The sequence below is a fragment of the Microtus oregoni genome, unplaced genomic scaffold (assembly GCF_018167655.1).
Source record: "Microtus oregoni isolate MIOR12 unplaced genomic scaffold, Mior012 000032F_ref0000030, whole genome shotgun sequence".
Classification (NCBI taxonomy): domain Eukaryota; kingdom Metazoa; phylum Chordata; class Mammalia; order Rodentia; family Cricetidae; genus Microtus; species Microtus oregoni.
The window spans coordinates 8,946,902-8,964,503 of record NW_024543091.1 but is presented as its reverse complement, the minus strand read 5'-3'; the positions used below and the strand labels follow the sequence as shown (position 1 = coordinate 8,964,503).

General features: G+C 39.9%; 1 protein-coding gene across 1 annotated transcript in view; it reads left to right on the top strand.

Annotated features, from left to right (window-relative positions):
• LOC121466002 (glutathione S-transferase A2-like) overlaps positions 1 to 17,602 on the top strand; it is a 105,520-nt gene that overhangs the window by 36,017 nt on the left and 51,901 nt on the right. The window lies entirely within an intron of this gene.

The following is a 17,602-nucleotide window of genomic DNA, read 5'->3' as shown; positions in this document are numbered from 1 at the left end:
ATACAAGGGCACACACATTTGTAAAAGAAACATTACTGAAATTCCACCAATCTAAGGCTTTCTCAGAGGACTCAGTGACAGGACAAAAGGAACCTAGTTCTGTGCCCTTGCTTAGGAGTGGACTTGGCTAGGCCAGTTTGGGGAGGAAGCCTGAACCTCGGAGGAGTTAAGGTTTTGGTTTTTTGGAACTTGGCTGTTCCTCCTGAAGAGACTTGAATTATCCGTCCCCAGGCCTCTGTGTGCTCCGTCTCTAATGCTCTTGAGAAACCCTGTGTTCCCTTTGTGTTACATCATTGATTAGCCTCCGGCTGACTTTGTAACATTTGTCCCTGAACAATAATATAAAAGATGCTCTAATTTTTTTTTTTTTTGGATTTTTCGAGACAGGGTTTCTCTGTAGCTTTTGGTTCCTGTCCTGGAACTAGCTCTTGTAGACCAGGCTGGCCTTGAACTCACAGAAATCCACTGCCTCTGCCTCCCGAGTGCTGGGATTAAAGGCATGTGCCACCATCGCCCAGCAGATGCTCTAATTTTTAATCAACCATGACAGTTTGACATTTCAAGTAGGAGTTTGAGGATTAGAAATGTTAAGTAAGAGGAACAGAGATAAGAAAGAAACACAGAGACACAGATTCGTGTTGGGAAGGCAACTTAGTGCTGCTGCATTCCGAGTTCATCCATGGTTAATTTTTCATAGACTTTTATACTCCAATACAAAAGGAAGGTGAGAAGGCAAAAGACTGCTTTACCAGGATACAAAAGACAGCCAGAGCATCTACTTGCTCCAATCCTTTGAGCCATCTATCCACTGACTCCTGAGTAAAGCGTATGTTGGTTGGTGCAGTATAAATACCTGCAGGCAGCCCTTCTCCAAGTCAAGTCTCCTATTCCATAAGAAGAGGCAGAAGTATGTCTGAAACACTGACCTTTGGTCAGGATGGAGCAGATCTACCTCTATGGGCCATCTTAATGTCCAAAACACCTGGTAACCAACCCTAGGTCAGGGTGTGTGGCCAAACTTGTTGTCAACAACTTTGAGCAAGCAAAATAATCTCAAGCTCTCTGACCTTTAGACAAGGTGGCATAGGCTCACATATTTGGTCTCCACAAGCTCCTGGGCCCTAAGGTGGTCATGGAGTCAAGGGAGTGCTCAAAATTCTGAAAGAGACCGGCTAGGGAGAATTTTACCAAAGAAGTAGTTAAGTCATGATAGACTATATTTATTAGTCAAAAGGCAATTCAAAGCAAACAGTGAGTCAAATTTTAAAAGACATTGGAACTCAGGTCATTAACATCAGAGGTCCTTCAAGTTCAGTAAATGATCCCAGAGGATGACAGCCAATGTCGATGAAGCAAGAGGCCACAGTACCAAAGTCAATGTGGGGTCTTAAAGGGACAGGCTGAAGCCCGCCTTGGGAAACACTAGATGTTTGGTGGAAGGTAGCCTAGAAACTTTGTTGTTCTTTACCACATTTAACAAATTAGAGAATCTTTGCACATTTCTGAATTTTATTTGCATTTAGTTTTTTTTGAGACAGTATCTTACTACATAACCCTGGCTGTGTGACTTTTATTCTTTATCAAAGTCTGAGTATCACCAAATGTCACCAAAAGACAAGACGCAGCAGCTATGACTTCCAAGCAGTCCATGGAACTTCCCACAGTCTAAATTGTGAACTTGCCATCAATCCCCAACTCCACCCACAGACATGGCTGAACACAGTCATGTTTATCCAGAAGAACTCTGAATGCTGGCTGAGTGGAAGTTGGGAACATCCCTGTGGGCTTTTCTTCTTCCACTTCAACGTGTTTTAACCCATCTTTTACTCCCCATCCTTCAGCTTCTCTTCAACAGAGACCCACACTGTTCTCTGACCCCTCAGAAGCCTCTAAGTGCTTTCCTTGATGCTGTTTGCCTGTATATGTGGTACCTGAGATGCTTCGACTTGCAAGTCTTAGAAAACTCAAAATATTTGTAGCACTTTATTTATGGTTGTGGCCCATAAAATTTCCTTCATCTGTATTGATTTGTCAATTGGTGTTGGAATTGTTCAGGTCTTGTTTAGCAGCCATGTTGAAATTTTATGGGAGTAGCTTCTCTGTCATATAAGGCACAATTTTGCAGATGATGCTATCTATTTGGCTCTTATAATCCTTCTGCCCCTTTTCCATGGTGTACCCTGAGCCTTTGTTGTGGAAGTTGGGTTGTAGATTATCAGCTGAGCCTGGGAATTCACAGTCAGTTATTCTCTGCATTTTGGCCATTTGTGACTTTCTGTTATGATTCCCAACATCTGCAAATAGAGGCCTCATTCATGAGAGGTGATGTCTACATACCTGTATAATTTCTTAGCAAAGATTTCCATTAAGTTATATATGGTAAAGTAGTAATTTGATTTTGTTAGGTTCATATAAAAAAGTATAAAATACGTATTTGTTTCACCTCCTCTTCAGTGAGGGTTATACCTATCTGTGGTTATAAGAATAAATATTTAGAATGCAGTTAGGAATTACACTGGTTTAGGAGGCTCGCAGTAGTAAGTAGATGATTTCTTGGGAGACTTCATTGGTTTGCAATCCCACCAGGAGTGGATAAGGGCAAATCTCTTCAGCATTACTTGTCAGGGGTTGTTTGTTTGTTTGTTTGTTTTGTTTTGTGCCTAGACATTCTGAATGGGGCACAATTCTTTACCACTTTAATTTCTCCTCTGAGAACTCTTTGCTCACATCCACGGGGCCTTTTTAATTGGGTAATTTGTTTTCCTAGCCTTTTTTTTTTTAAAATATGTATATATGTCTTGTTCAGAATTGCTTTTGTGATTCCGTGTGAATTTTAGTACATTTTTCTATTGTTGTGAAAAGTGTTATGGGAAATTTAATTGGAATTTTATTGAATCAGTATTTGCTTTTGATAGAATGGCCATTTTCACAATGTTAATTCTATTAACCCATGAACATGCGAGTCTTTCCCTTTTCTGGTGTCTTTGTCAATAGCTTTCTCCAGGGAATCATAGCTTTCACTGTAAAGGTGTTTCATCTCTTTGTTTAGGTTTATTCCTAGATGTTTAATTTTTTAAAGGTTATTGTTGATGGGAACATGACCATGATCCCTTTCTTAGCATGGTTTGTTGCTGGTGTTTTGAACAACTGTTGATTTCTGTAAATTGATTTTCTACCTTGACAGTTTATTGAAATTTTCAGTCATTTTTAGACATTTCCTGGTGAAATTTTTGGATCATATATATATATATATATATTCACACCATCAGTAAATAGTGATACTTCAACTTCTTTTCTTGTTTGTATCCCTTTAATTCTCTCCTATGCCTTATCTCTTTGGCTTGTGCTCCAGGCACTGTATTGAAATAAACAGGGATAGTGGACAGCCCTGTCTCATTCCTTACTTTAATGGGATTATTTAAGTTTTCTCCATTAAGGGTGATGTTGACTATGGGTTTCACATATAGAACTTTTATTGTGTTGAAGTATGTTTCCCCTGAGTCTAATTTTTCTCTAGGACTTTTATTATGAAGGCATGGTGAATTTTGTCAAAGGCTTTTATCTCTTTTTATATCTATTGGGATGGCTGTGTAATTTTTGTCCTTAACTCCGGACATCTGATATTTTAAATTACTGACTTGCATATGCTGATCCATCCTGACATTTCCAGGATAAAGCCTGTTTGAGGGCAGTGGCTAATCTCCTTGACGTGTGCCTGTATTCAGTTTGAAAGCATTTTATTGAGGTGTTAGCATATATTTTCACCAGGGACATTACTCTCTAGCTGTTCTTTGTTGTTGTGTGTGATTAGTTTATGTGTTAGATTAAGACTTGCTTTGTAGAAAGAGTTTGGAAATGCCCCCTTTTCTCTCTTTACTTATTTTTTTTTTTAACAATTCAAGAAAGACTGGCTGTAGATCTTTAAAAGCCTGATGGAATTCTGAGTCTAGCTGGGCCTGTTTTTTGTTTTTTTTTTTAAATAGATTTTTATTACAGTTTCAATCTCCTCATTTGTGATGGGTCTGTTTAGATTGTTGATCGCTTTTTGGTTTAAATTTGTGGTATGGGTAAATCTAGAAATTGATTTACTTCTTTTTGATTTTCCAACTTAATGGAGTACAGTTTCCAAAAGCAGTTCCTTATCATATTCTGAGTTTATTTTGTGTCTGTTGCAATGTTCCCAGTTTGCTTCTGTGTCTGTGAATCTGGGCTTCTCTCTCCTTTTAGCTGGGCCACGGTGGGTCTTCCTTATCTTCTCAAGGAACTGGCTCTTAAATCATTTGATTCTTTGTATTGCTTCTTTTGATTCTACTTCTTTGATTTCTGTTGTTCCTTTCCTTTCTGTCTACTAGATTTGGGACTGTTGTGCCCAGATTACGACCCCCAGAGAGAGACTACCAGAAAGGCCCAGACTGTAATAAGCAAGGTTTAATCAGCATAATACAAACATGTTTGGAACTCATCTCCATCCTCATTACAACAAGGTAGAGAGGAGTTGTATCTCCTCTGTGGGGTAAGCTTTTAAAGGCATAACTACAAAGAGAATCTTTGAAGATGCTTTGGCACAGGTACAAGGACTTTTGCTCCCTCCCATTCTGTTAAGTAATCTTTTTCCTTGTTTTTAGAGCAAGGCCACTGTTCTTGAGTTAGGCCATCTTTATCAGCTTGTACCAGGTGGCTGGCTGGGCTGACCTAAGTGACCTTGTGCTTGCAATCTCCTGGGAGGGAAAGGGGAAGGCCACTATCTTCCTGGGAAAACATTCTGCTAGGAAATTTCTTCTTGCCCCTTTGAGAAGAAGGGGTGAGGGTCCCACAGGGACTAGTTTTTTTTCTTGTAATTTTTTTAAATTCTTGAATTGTATAAGTAAGCCATTTATTTTTGTTCCTTCCGATTTTTTAAACATAGGCACTTAGTGCTACACATTCCCCTGCAGTACTGTCTTTATGTATCCAGAGTTTTGGATGTGTCTTCATTTTCATTTAGTCTCAGGATATTTTTTTTCTTGGTTTCTTCTTGGACCCATTCACTATTTGGTAATTGATTGTGTAATCTCCATGAGACTGCGTACCTACCTGAGGTGTGTTTGCTCTCTGTTTTAAATTTTATTGCATTGTGGTCAGATAGGATATGTGGAGTTATTTCAGTTTTTCTGATTTGTTGAGTACACCCATGTCACATAAAAAATAACCTCAGAGGGCAGTAAAGTACATTGATGTTACATTAAACTGAGAACTTTAAGAAACTAGGAGCTGGGAACAATGTCTCCTCACTCCACGTAGATCACCAATAACAGATCAATGTCAAACTAGGAGGTTTTAGTTTGTGGTTTCCCAGCCTTGTTAGAGGCCTGAGCCAGCCACCTCTGTGAGAGCAGGCCTGAGCCTGTGACCTCAAGAGATACAAAAAAAGCAAACCTCAACAGATTTTTTTTTAAAAAAATGGAATAACCCTATGTATCTTATTGGATCACCGTGGCTTAAAATTGAATTCAACAGCAACACTAATTTCAGAAAATCCACAAAAGCATGGAAATTAAACAATACTCACCTGAATCATCAATAGGTCAAGGAAGAAATAAGAAAGAAATTAAAGACTGGGGGCTGGAGAGATGGCTCAGCGGTTAAGAGCATTGCATGCTCTTCCAAAGGACCTGAGTTTGATTCCCAGAAACCACATGGTGGCTCACAACCATCTGTAATGGGGTCTAGTGCCCTCTTCTAGCCTGTAGGCATATATGCAAACAGACTATTGTATCCGTAATAAATAAATAAATATTTAAAAAAAAGAAATTAAAGACTTTCTAAAATTCAACAAAAATGACTATACACATACCCAAATTTATGGGACACAATGAAACCATGTTAAGAAGAAAGTTCATAGCACTAAATGCCTACATAAAGAAGCCAGAAAAATCCTACACTAGTGAGTTAAGAGAACACCTGAAAACTCTAGAACAAAAAAAAGCAAACTCACCCAGGAGGACTAGATGACAGGAAATAATCAAATTGATAGCTGAAATCAACAACAACAACAAAAAAACAATACAAAGAATCAATGAGACAAAGAGTTGTTTCTTCAAGAAATATTGATGAGCATGAACATTGATACAAAAATACTAAATAAAATACTGGCAAATCAAATCCAAGAACACATCAGAAAAATCATTCACCATGATCATGTCAGCTTCATCCCAGAGATACAGGGATGGTTCAACAGATGAAAATCTGTCAATGCGATCCACTATATAAACAAACTGAAAAATAAAAATCACATTTCATTAGATGCTGAAAAAGCCTTTGACAAAATACAACATTCCATCATGATTAAGGTCTTGGAGAGAGCAGGGATACAAGGAATATACCTAAACATAATAAAGGCAATATACAGCAAGCCAACAGCCAACATCAAACTAAATGGAGAGAAACTCACAGTTATTCCACTGAGATCAGGAACAAGACAAGGTAGACTACTCTCTTTATATCTATTCAATATAGTTTTTAAGGTCCTCGTTAGAACAAGAAGACGCCAAAAGGAGATCAAGGGGATTCAAATTGGAAAGGAAGAAGTCAAACTTTCACTATTTGCAGATGATATGATAGTATACATAAGTGCCCCAAAAAACTCTACCAGGGAACTCCTACACCTGATAAATACCTTCAGTAATGTGGCAGGATACAAGATAAACTCAAAAAAATATCAGTAGCCCTCCTAGATACAAATGATAAAGAAGCTGAGAAAGAAATCAGAGCAACAACACACTTCACAATAGCCACAAATAACATAAAATAATTTGGAATAACACTAATCAAAGAAGTGAAAGACCTGTTTGACAAAAACTTCAAGTCTTTGAAGAAAGATATTGAAGAAGATACCAGAAAATGGAAAGATCTCACATGCTCTTGAATGGGTAGGATCAATACAATAAAAATGGCAATCCTACCAAAAGCAATCTATAGATTCATTGTAATACCCATCAAAATTCCAACACAATTCTTCACGGACCTTGAGAGAACAATAATCAACTTCTTATGGAAAAAAAAAACTCAGGATAGCCAACACAATCCTGTACAGTAAAGAAATTTTATTGTACATCACCATTTACACAATTACACAGTGGTAAAAAAATGGCATCTTGAAATTTGTATGCAAACAGATGGAACTACAAAAAAAAACATCCTGAGTGAGGTAACACAGACCCAGAAAGATGAACGTGGTATGTACTCACTCATAAGTAGATACTAGTTGTAAAGCAAAGGATAATGAGTCCACTACCCTAGAGATGCTAAGTAACAAGGTAAACCCTAAAAGAAAATGTATGTATAGTCCATGACCCTAGAGAAGCTAAGTAACAAGACGAACCCTAAAAAAAAAAAATGTATGAATCCACCTGGGAAGAGGAAATAGACAAGATCTCATGACAAAATTTGGAGCATGGGAGTGGGGAAAAAGGAAGGATTGAAGAGGAAGAGGAAGGAAGAAGGGGAGGGGAAGGAGAACTTGAAGAAACCTGATAGTCAAGATGGAGGAGGGTCAGAGTTGGAGAGCAAGGAAAGAGATACTTTGATTGAGGAAGCCATTGTGGGGCTGGCAAGAAATCTGTCACTAGAGAAATTTCCAGGAATCCACAAGGATGACCCCAGCTAAGACCCTAAGCAATAGTAGAGAAGGTATTCGAACTGGCCTTGCCCGGTAGTCAGACTGATGAATATCTTAAATGTCACCATAGAACCTTCATCCAGCAACTGATGGAAACAGAGGCAGAAACCTGCAGCAGAGGACTGGACTGAGCTCCCAAAGTCCAGTTGAAGAGTGGGAGGAGTGAGAATATAAACAAAGAGGTCAAGATCATGATGGGGACACCCACTCAAATAGTTTACCTGAGCTAATAGGAGCTCACCAACTCCTGTTGGACAGGGAAGCAGCCAGCATGGGACCAAACTGGTCCCTCTGAATGTGGGTGGCAGTTGCATGGCTGGGGCAGATTGTAGGATCACTGGCAGTGGCACCATGATTAATCCCTATTGCTTGTACTGGCTGTTTGGGAACCCATTCTCTTTGGATGAATACCTTACTCAGCCTAGATATAGCAGAGGGGCCTTGAACCTTCCCCTACAGCAATGTGCTTTACCCTCTCTGAGGAGGAAATGGAAGGAGGGAAGGGAGTGGGAACTGGAATTGGTATATAAAATGAAAAAGGTAGTTTGTTTTCTCTTTAAAAAACAAAATAAAAAAGATCAAATAATCCAATAAAAATGGAGTACAGACCTAAACAGAGAACTCTCAACAGATGAATCATAAAGAGGCAAAAGATACTTAAGGAAATGTTCAACATCCTTAGCCATCAGAGAAATGCAAATCAAAACAACTCTAAGATTCCATATTACACCTGTCAGAATGGCCAAGATCGAAAACACTGCTGACAACTTATGTTGGGAAAGATGTGGGGTAAGGAAACACTCCTGCATTGCTGGTGGGAATGCAAACTGGTATAATCACTTTGGAAATCAGTAAGGTGATTTCTCAGAAAATTAGAAAACAACCTACCTCAAGACCCAACAACACTAATTTTATGTTTATACCAAAGGATTTTCAATCATATCCCAAGGACATGTATTCAACTATGTTCACAGCAGCATTATTTGTCATTGCCAGAACCTAGAAACAACCTAAATGCCTAGAAGAATGGATGAAGAAAATGTGGTACATTTACACAATGGAGTACTACACAGCAGAAAAAAAATAATGACATCTTGAAATTTGTGGGCAAATGGATGGATCTAAAAAACATCATATTGAGTGAGGTAACCCAGATTAAGAAAGACAAATATAATATGTACTCACTCATAAGTGACTTTTAGACATAAAGAAAAAAAACAGCCTACAATTCACAATCCCAGAGAACATAGACAACAATGAGGACCCTAAGAGAGACGTACATGGATCTAACCTACATGGGAAGTAGAAAAAGACAAGATGTCCTCAACAATTTGGGAGTGTGGAGATCATAGGAGAGGGTAGAATTGGAGGGGGAATAAAGGGGAGCGGAGGAGAAAAAATATAGCTCAATGAAAACAATAAAAAAGAAACTAAGAACTGATTTTGAACAAGCTACACCGCTGACCTTCCCAGCAGCATGTATCCCGATTCCAATTGAGCTTCTGATGGCCAGGGATGTCCAAGAGCATCCTGTGCATACTCCCTCTTCCCTCCTCTACTGCACACAAGCACATCCTCTGACAAAGGCAGAGAAGATGGCCACACTAGGGTAAGCAGGGAGCATCAATGGAATCTGCTTTAAATCAGGCAAAGCCCACTGTAGGGCATGTAATGACTCTGGGGACTGCAGAGACTGTCTTTAGTCCACAGTGTTTGGGTGAGTCAGGTATGTAGACATAAGTACGCCTGTTTGAACATAAAACATTGTCTAAATGAGCATATTGCCCAACCTTCCGCTTCTCCTGTTCCAAAATGCTCCTTGACTGAATAATTGATGCATTTTTTCCACATTACAGTTCCCCAGATGTAGTTCCTGTTTATGTTTAGTAGAAGCCAGTGAAACCTAATGATCTACATCCTACATCAGCATCTGTGAACAGATCCCGAAATTCTCTGTCCCAATGTCCTTGTCTAGGGGTGGAGGGCACAGAAATACTACGAATTGCTCAATAGTCTACTTTCATATTTAATAAATTGTAAAAGTTAGATGATATTAGTGACATATATTATGAAATACTGTACCCTACCGGTCTTCTGTCCAATGTAGGTAGGATTGGGATATGAGTTAGGGCACAATAATTACAGTCTCTCAGGAAGCCAAGATGCATAGCCACTTACTTATTGTGGTGAGGGCCATCAGAGTGATTCTGAAAGCCAATTTCTCCCTCGAAAACTGAAGATCCCTGAGGGAGGAGCTAGGAAGAGGTAGCTGATTTAGAGAGCAGAGATAAGGAAGACAGGTGATGTAATATTCCACTAGCAGCCTGTAGCCAGTGTTACCATCTCATCTGCACCCAGAGATTCTATACTCCAAGGGAAAAGTCACTGTGTTCAGTGTTGGGCCACCTAGAAGTGTTGGGGATTTAGCCATCCATAGCATCTGAACAGCTTTAAACCACTGATCTGCAGGAGCCAGCCAGCCAGTACAATAACCTCATATGTGTTTGTATAGTTTTCCCATGCTTTCAGTGACATCGTTACCTGAGTTCCCAGCTCACTGTTCTCCATGAGCTATATGAAACTTGAATCCTCCCATCAGAATTGACAAGAAAACTGGGATGGAAAGATCTGGAGAGCTGTAGCCATGATAGCCACTGTCCAGGCAAACAGCAGTCCAGGCTTGACTGTGGGCACTTCCCACAAGTACATCCAAGGCAAAGGAGTAGCCAGATGGAAAGACAGTGAAGGGCCTCAGGAGATAGGGGACCAGGGGTGACTCTTGTACAGCATGCAGGCATCCAACAGATTCTCCAAGGCCTTGAAATAATTTACCCTGCCTCTTACAAAGGCATGCCATCTCCAAGTTAGTCATACATTTGGTGGTACTTAGTAACTACCACCGCATGTCAGTCCCTGTTCCAGGTGGCTGGAACATATTAGAAAGCAAAAGTAGGAACAGCCCAGCAGGGCTGACTATAATAGATGGACACAGCTAGCATGACATTATTGTGAAGGGTATGTATAAAATAAGTTCTGGGCACTCACAGTCTTGGAAATGTGAGACGGATGGCTACACCATCGCAGAACAAAGATTTCAAATTGAAGGGGGAAAAAAAGGAAAGAAAAACCCACGTGAAATGAGAACTAGCTGTGTGATGACAGGGGGACTTGATTGGGGGAGGGGGAAGGAAATGGGAGGCGGTGGCGGGGAGGACACAGAAATCTTTAAGAAAGAAAGAAAGAAAGAAAGAAAGAAAGAAAGGAAGGAAAAGAAAAAAAACAAGAAAGAAGTAAAACCACAGATGTCTTTTTGGATAAATTTGACCACAGTGACCCCGAATTTGAATTCTTCACTTCTCTCACTGTATCTTCTGTCTGTCATTTGTGATTGCTGGCCTGCATGTGTGTCTTTCTGTTCCTGTTGGACTATCCCTAATAAAGGGTTTTACTTGGTCTTATTGAACAGCTCAGAAAACATCCCATGATAAAGGAGTGGGGGATCCTTTACAGAAATCTTATCACAGTTTTTCAAGGGGAAATTGCTTTACCTACTACAACTGACTCAGAATAGCAAACATCACTGCAAACCTGTGTTACAAAACTGTATCCAAGTATTGTTTTCCAACATTTAGACTGGATATTTGTTTTATAAGGTTGCTTTCAGCATGTTGGTTGTTTTCAGCCAATTAATACAACCACACATATATACACACACATTTAATTTTCTGGGTGAGAGGCATGAAAGTACATGATGTGACATTAAAACAATATATTAGCATATTTGCCAAAGCTGATTACACAAAAATCACAGGCATAATAAGGTTGATTATTTCATCTCCATGCTGCTACAGGCAGGTTCAACTGACACAGGCTGAGTACACATTAGGGAAGCAGCTTCAGGGCAGAGTCAAGAGTGTGATTCCCTTTTCTGTAAGGTCTGTCAAAAGTTCAGTCTTTCAAAGGTCAAGAATTGTTTCACTACAGTTAATCTGTCCCTGGTTGTGGTCTGTTTTAGAGAAATTTCCTTGAACTGAAAGGTATATTCTTTAGTGTGTGTGTGGAATATTTTGTAGATTTCTGTTAAGTCCATTTGATGCACATCATTTATTTCTGATTTTTCTGTTTTTTGGTCAAGAAGACTTGTTTGTAGAGTACTGAACCCCCTTTGATTGCTGGATTGTAGTTACTCTGCGTCTTTACTCTTTTTGTGAAAATTTGTCCATCAGAGTTTGGGGGTCACCACAACATAATGAACTGTATTAAAGGGTCACAGCATTGGGAAGATTGAGAACTACTCTTCCTTGATTTTATTGGAGTTCTTTTATTTATTTATTTATTTATTTATGATTTCTGCCTCCTTCCCGCCACCGCCTCCCATTTCCCTCCGCCTCCCCCAGCCAAGTCCCCCTCCTTTGTCAGCCCAAAGAGCAATCAGGGTTCCCTGCCCTGTGGGAAGTCCAAGGACCACCCACCTCTATCCAGGTCTAGTAAGGTGAGCATCCAAACTGCCTAGGCTCCCACAAAGCCAGTACGTGCAGTAGGATTAAAAACCCATTGCCATTGTTCTTGAGTTCTCAGTAGTCCTCATTGTCCGCTATGTTCAGCAAGTCCGGTTTTATCCCATGCTTTTTCAGACCCAGTCCAGAACATCCCCATTGTCTCAGTGTGTGGGTGCACCCCTCGCAGTCCTGAGTTCCTTGCTCGTGTTCTCTCTCCTTCTGCTCCTGATTTGGACCTTGAAATTTCTGTCCGGTGCTCCAATGTGGGTCTCTGTCTCTGTCCCCTTTCATTGACTGATGAAGGTTAATATTCAGGAGGATGCCTATATGTTTTTCTTTGGGTTCTTCTTCTTATTTAGCTTCTCTAGGATCAGGAATTATAGGCTCAATGTCCTTTATTTATGGCTAGAAACCAAATATGAGTGAGTACATCCCATGTTCCTCTTTTTGGGTCTGGCTTACCTCACTCAGGATAGTGTTTTCTATTTCCATCCATATGTATGCAAAATTCAAGAAGTCCTTGTTTTTTACTGCTGAGTAGTACTCTAATATGTATATATTCCATACTTTCTTCATCCATTCTTCCATTGAAGGGCATCTAGGTTGTTTCCAGGTTCTGGCTATCACAAACAATGCTGCTATGAACATCGTAGAGCATATACTTTTGTTGTATGATAGGGCATCTCTTGGGTATATTCCCAAAAGTGGTATTGCTGGGTCCAGGGGTAGGTTGATCCCAAATTTTCTGAGAAACCACCACACTGCTTTCCAAAGTGGTTGCACAAGTTTGCATTCCCACCAGCAATGGATGAGTGTACCCCTTTCTCCACAACCTCTCCAGCAAAGGCTATCATTGGTGTTTTTTATTTTAGCCATTCTGACAGGTGTAAGATGGTATCTTAAAGTTGTCTTGATTTGCATTTATCTGATCGCTAAGGAAGTTGAGCATGACCTTAAGTGTCTTTTGGCCATTTGAAGTTCTTCTGTTGAGAATTCTCTGTTCAGCTCAGTGCCCCATTTTATAATTGGGTTGATTAGCCTTTTATGGTCTAGTTTCTTGAGTTCTTTATATATTTTGGAGATCAGACCTTTGTCAGTTGCAGGGTTGGTGAAGATCTTCTCCCAGTCAATGGGTTGCCTGTGTGTCTTAGTGACAGTGTCCTTTGCTTTACAGAAGCTTCTTAGTCTCAGAAGGTCCCTTTTATTCAATGAGGCCCTTAATGTCTGTGCTGCTGGGGTTATACATAGGAAGTGGTCTCCTGTGCCCATGTGTTGTAGAGTACTTCCCACTTTCTCTTCTATCAGGTTCAGTGTGTTCAGACTGATATTGAGGTCTTTAATCCATTTGGACTTGAGTTTTGTGCATGGTAATAGATATGGATCTATTTTCATTCTTCTACAGGTTGACATCCAGTTTTGCCAGCACAATTTGTTGAAGATGCTCTCTTTTTTCCATTGTATACTTTTAGCTCCTTTATCGAAGATCAGGTGTTCATAGGTTTGTGGGTTAAAGTCAGGGTCTTCTATTCGATTCCAATTGGTCGACTTCTCTGTTTTTGTGCCAATACCAAGCGGTTTTCAATACTGTAGCTCTGTAATAAAGTTTGACCATTGGAGAGAGGGGTGTGTTGAAGTCTCCTACTACTAGTGTGCGTGGTTTGATGTCTGCCTTGAGTTCTAGTAATATTTCTTTTACATAAGTGGGTGCTTTTATATTAGGGGTGTAGATATTCAGGATTGAGACTTCATCCTGATGAATTGTTCCTGTTATGAGTATAAAGTGTCCATCTCGATCTCTTCTGATTGATTTTAGTTTGAAGTCAGTTTTGTTAGAAATTAGTATGGCCACATCTGTTTTTTTCTTAGGACCATTTGCTTGAAATACCTTTTCCCAACCCTTTACTCTGAGTAGATGCTTGTCTTTGTGGTTGAGATGTGTTTCTTGCAAACAGCAGAATGTTGGATCCTGTTTTTGTATCCAATCTCTTAGCCTGTGCCTTTTTATAGGTGAATTGAGATCATTAATATTAAGTGATATTAATGATCAGTGGTTGTTTACTCCGGTTATTCTTACTGTTTTTGGTAGTAGAGTTTGTGTGTCCCCCTTCTTTGAGTTGTGCTGGTGAAGGGTCACTAGATGCCTGAGTTATTGTAGGCAGTGTTGGCAATGTTGGATTCCTTGGGTTGCAATTTTCCTTCTATTACTTTCTGTAGGGCTGGATTTGTGGCTACGTATTGTTCAAATTTGTTCTTATACTGGAATGTCTTGTTTTCTCCATTGATAGTGAACAATAGCTTGGCTGGGTATAGTAGTTTGTGTTTGCATCCGTGGTCTCTTAGTTTTTGCAGTACCTCTATCCAGGACCTTCTGGCTTTCATGGTTTCCATAGAGAATTCAGGTATAAGTCTGATTGGTTTACCTTTATAAGTTACTTGGCCTTTTTCCTTTGCAGCTCTTAATATTCTTTCTTTAATCTTTATATTTTGTGTTTTGATTATTATATGGCGAGGGGATGTTTTTCTTTGATCCAGTCTGTTTGGTGTTCTGTATGCTTCTTGAATATTCAAAGGAATATCTTTCTTTATGTTGGGAAAGTTTTCTTCCATAATTTTGTTAAAAATATTTCCTGGCCTTTGAGCTGTGACTCTTCTCCTTCTTCTATTCCTATTATTCTTAGGTTTGGCCTTTTTATTGTGTTCCATATTTCCTGAATGTTTTGTGATGAGAATTTGTTGGCTTTGCTGTTTTCTTTGATCAGTGTGTTTATTTTCTCTATGGTGTCCTCAGAATCTGAAATTCTTTCTTCTATCTCTTGTATTCTATAGATTATGCTTGTTTCTGTAGACTCTGCTCATTGACCTAGATTTTCCATATCCAGCTGGTCCTCAGTTTGTGTTTTCTTCCTTGCTTCCATTTCAGTTTTCAATTCTTGAACTGTTTCCATTACCTGTTTGATCGTTTTTTCTTGGTTTCCCAGGGTATCATGTACGTATTTACTCATTTCTTCAAACTTTTTGTTATACTTTTCATCCATTTCTCTTTTTTGTTTGTTTGTTTTGTTTTTTAATTTATTTATTTATTTATTATAGATTTCTGCCTCCTCCCCGCCACCGCCTCCCATTTCCCTCCCCCTCCCCCGATCAAGTTCCCCTCCCTCATCAGCTCGAAGAGCAATCAGGGTTCCCTGCCCTGTGGGAAGTCTAAGGACCACCCACCTCCATCCAGGTCTAGTAAGGTGAGCATCCAAACTGCCTAGGCTCTTTTCATCCATTTCTATAAGGGTTTTTTTACATGTTGTTTAAGGGACTCTATTGTTTTCATAAAGTCAATTTGTTCTACTTCTTCTATGTTAGGGTATTCAAGTCCTTCTGTTGTAAGATCATTGGGTTCTGGTGTTTTCATGTTGTTTTTCAGATTGTTGGGTGAATTCTTGCCTTGGCGCCTGCCCATCTCCTCCTATCAATGCTATCTAATGGGTCTTTTAAAACTGGATCAGGTTTCCCTGCTGGCCAGGGGCTCCTCTTACAAAATGCCCTCGCTCCATTTCCTGGCTCCTGCTGAGGGCCAAGATCCCTCTCACCACTCAGAAGGGTCTCTAAGAACAGGACCAGGCTCCCCGTTTGCCAGGGACCTTGCCAACAAAAGGTCTATCTCTTTGATTTAATTGTAGTGGGGCGATCTGCTCTAGGTGTTGCGCGCCGGTCACTGCCACTTGTGTCTGCCTTTATTGGAGTACTTGTCTATGCCATTGACCTGGGATTCTTCTCTTTCACCTGTACCCATAAATAACAGTTAGTATATTCATGGTGTCCCACATTTCAGGAATGTTTCTCTTATGTATTTTTAATTTTATATTTTTGTGTCATCTCTTCACTATACTTTATCTTTGAGGCCTGATAAAGTTTCTTCTACTTGACCCATTATGTTTGTGAGACTTTCCCCTCAATTTTCCAATTTTTATCATTAAGATTTTCAGTTCTGCCTTCACTTCAGTTTGAACTCTCTTCAATATTACTATCTCTCTTGTTTTAAATCTCATTTTTTAAATCCTGGGTTGTCTTCATTATTTCCATCAGTCTTATGATTGTGTTATGTTGGGCATCACCCAAACATTTATTATCTTTAAATTTATTGACTTGTTTCTTTGTTTCTTCTCTAAATACCCAGAATTCTTTGGTGAAATCTGTAATTTCTGTATTAAGAATGTCTGTGATCCGGGGTTTATTCTTATTGGAGAGCTTTTTGTAATACTGGTAGGTTTGGTTTGGAGAAGATACTGCCTTCATCTTTCATATTGCTTGTATTGTTTTCCATGGGAACTGGGTGTATAGACTTCTTTTGTTGATCTGTGTCTGATGTGGACATGGCAGGCTGGCACAAAGCACAGAATGTGTGGGAATGGCTCAGACCGGACAGTGGATATGGTGTGGGAAGGATGGATCAGGGGATAGAAGGGGTTTGGGTGTGGGGGTCTCTATCACCACCATAACCAGCAGAGTAAGAACCCACAGGAGGGACGAAGGGAGTCTGACCCTGAGTAGTTTATTTTAGGCATACTTAAGCACAGCACAATTTGCTGAAAAAAATCCTTGTGATAAACTTCAACCCCTGAACACACTAAAGCATAAGACAAGACTACACCAATACTCTTTGTAAAGAACAAGTGACATCTTCCCTAAACATGGGTTCTATAGATTGACAAGCTCATGATAAGATTCTGGTAGAGGATCCGGTGTGATCTTCGATACACAGATAGCTCAAAGGTCACCAGGCTGTTAACCACAATGTTTCCCAGCCTCCTAGGTGGGAAACAGGTAATGCCTCCCTCTCTTTGAAGAGACAAGCCTATGTGTTTAGCATTCCTGGTTCCCTAGAGTTTATCTGGGAGCACAAGAGCCTCTGTGCCCCCCCACAGCTGGGGAGAGTCTGACCTGTGTGCAGATGTGCGTGCTGGCCTGACCTGGAGGTTGATGGCAGTGGAAGTGGAGCTCACCAGAATACACCAGGGCAATGGTGTGAAGCCCAGGCTAGACCTGAGGAAGGGGAGGTATGCAGAGAATAGGAACAGAAGGACCCACCAGGCTAGACCTCAATAGAAAATGTTCAGGACTGGACTGGGCCTGGATATTTGATATTGCATGGAAAAAGTAAAGTCAGGGGGTTCCAGTGGGGGCAAGGACAGAATATTCTTCTGTTTTTTTTGAGAGAGGGCATCACAATTCTGTAGCTCTGGCTGTCCTGGAACTCATCATATAGACCAGGCTGACATCAAACTCACAGAGGTCCTTGTCTCCTAAGGGCTAGGATTAAAGACCTGCACCACCACACCTAGCTAAAGCAGAGGTATTTCAAGGAAATTTTTTGTTATTGTTATTTTGCTGGAATGTGTATTTTCCTTTTTTTTTTACTTTTGCCATTAAAATAATTTAAATTTTTATTTTGTGT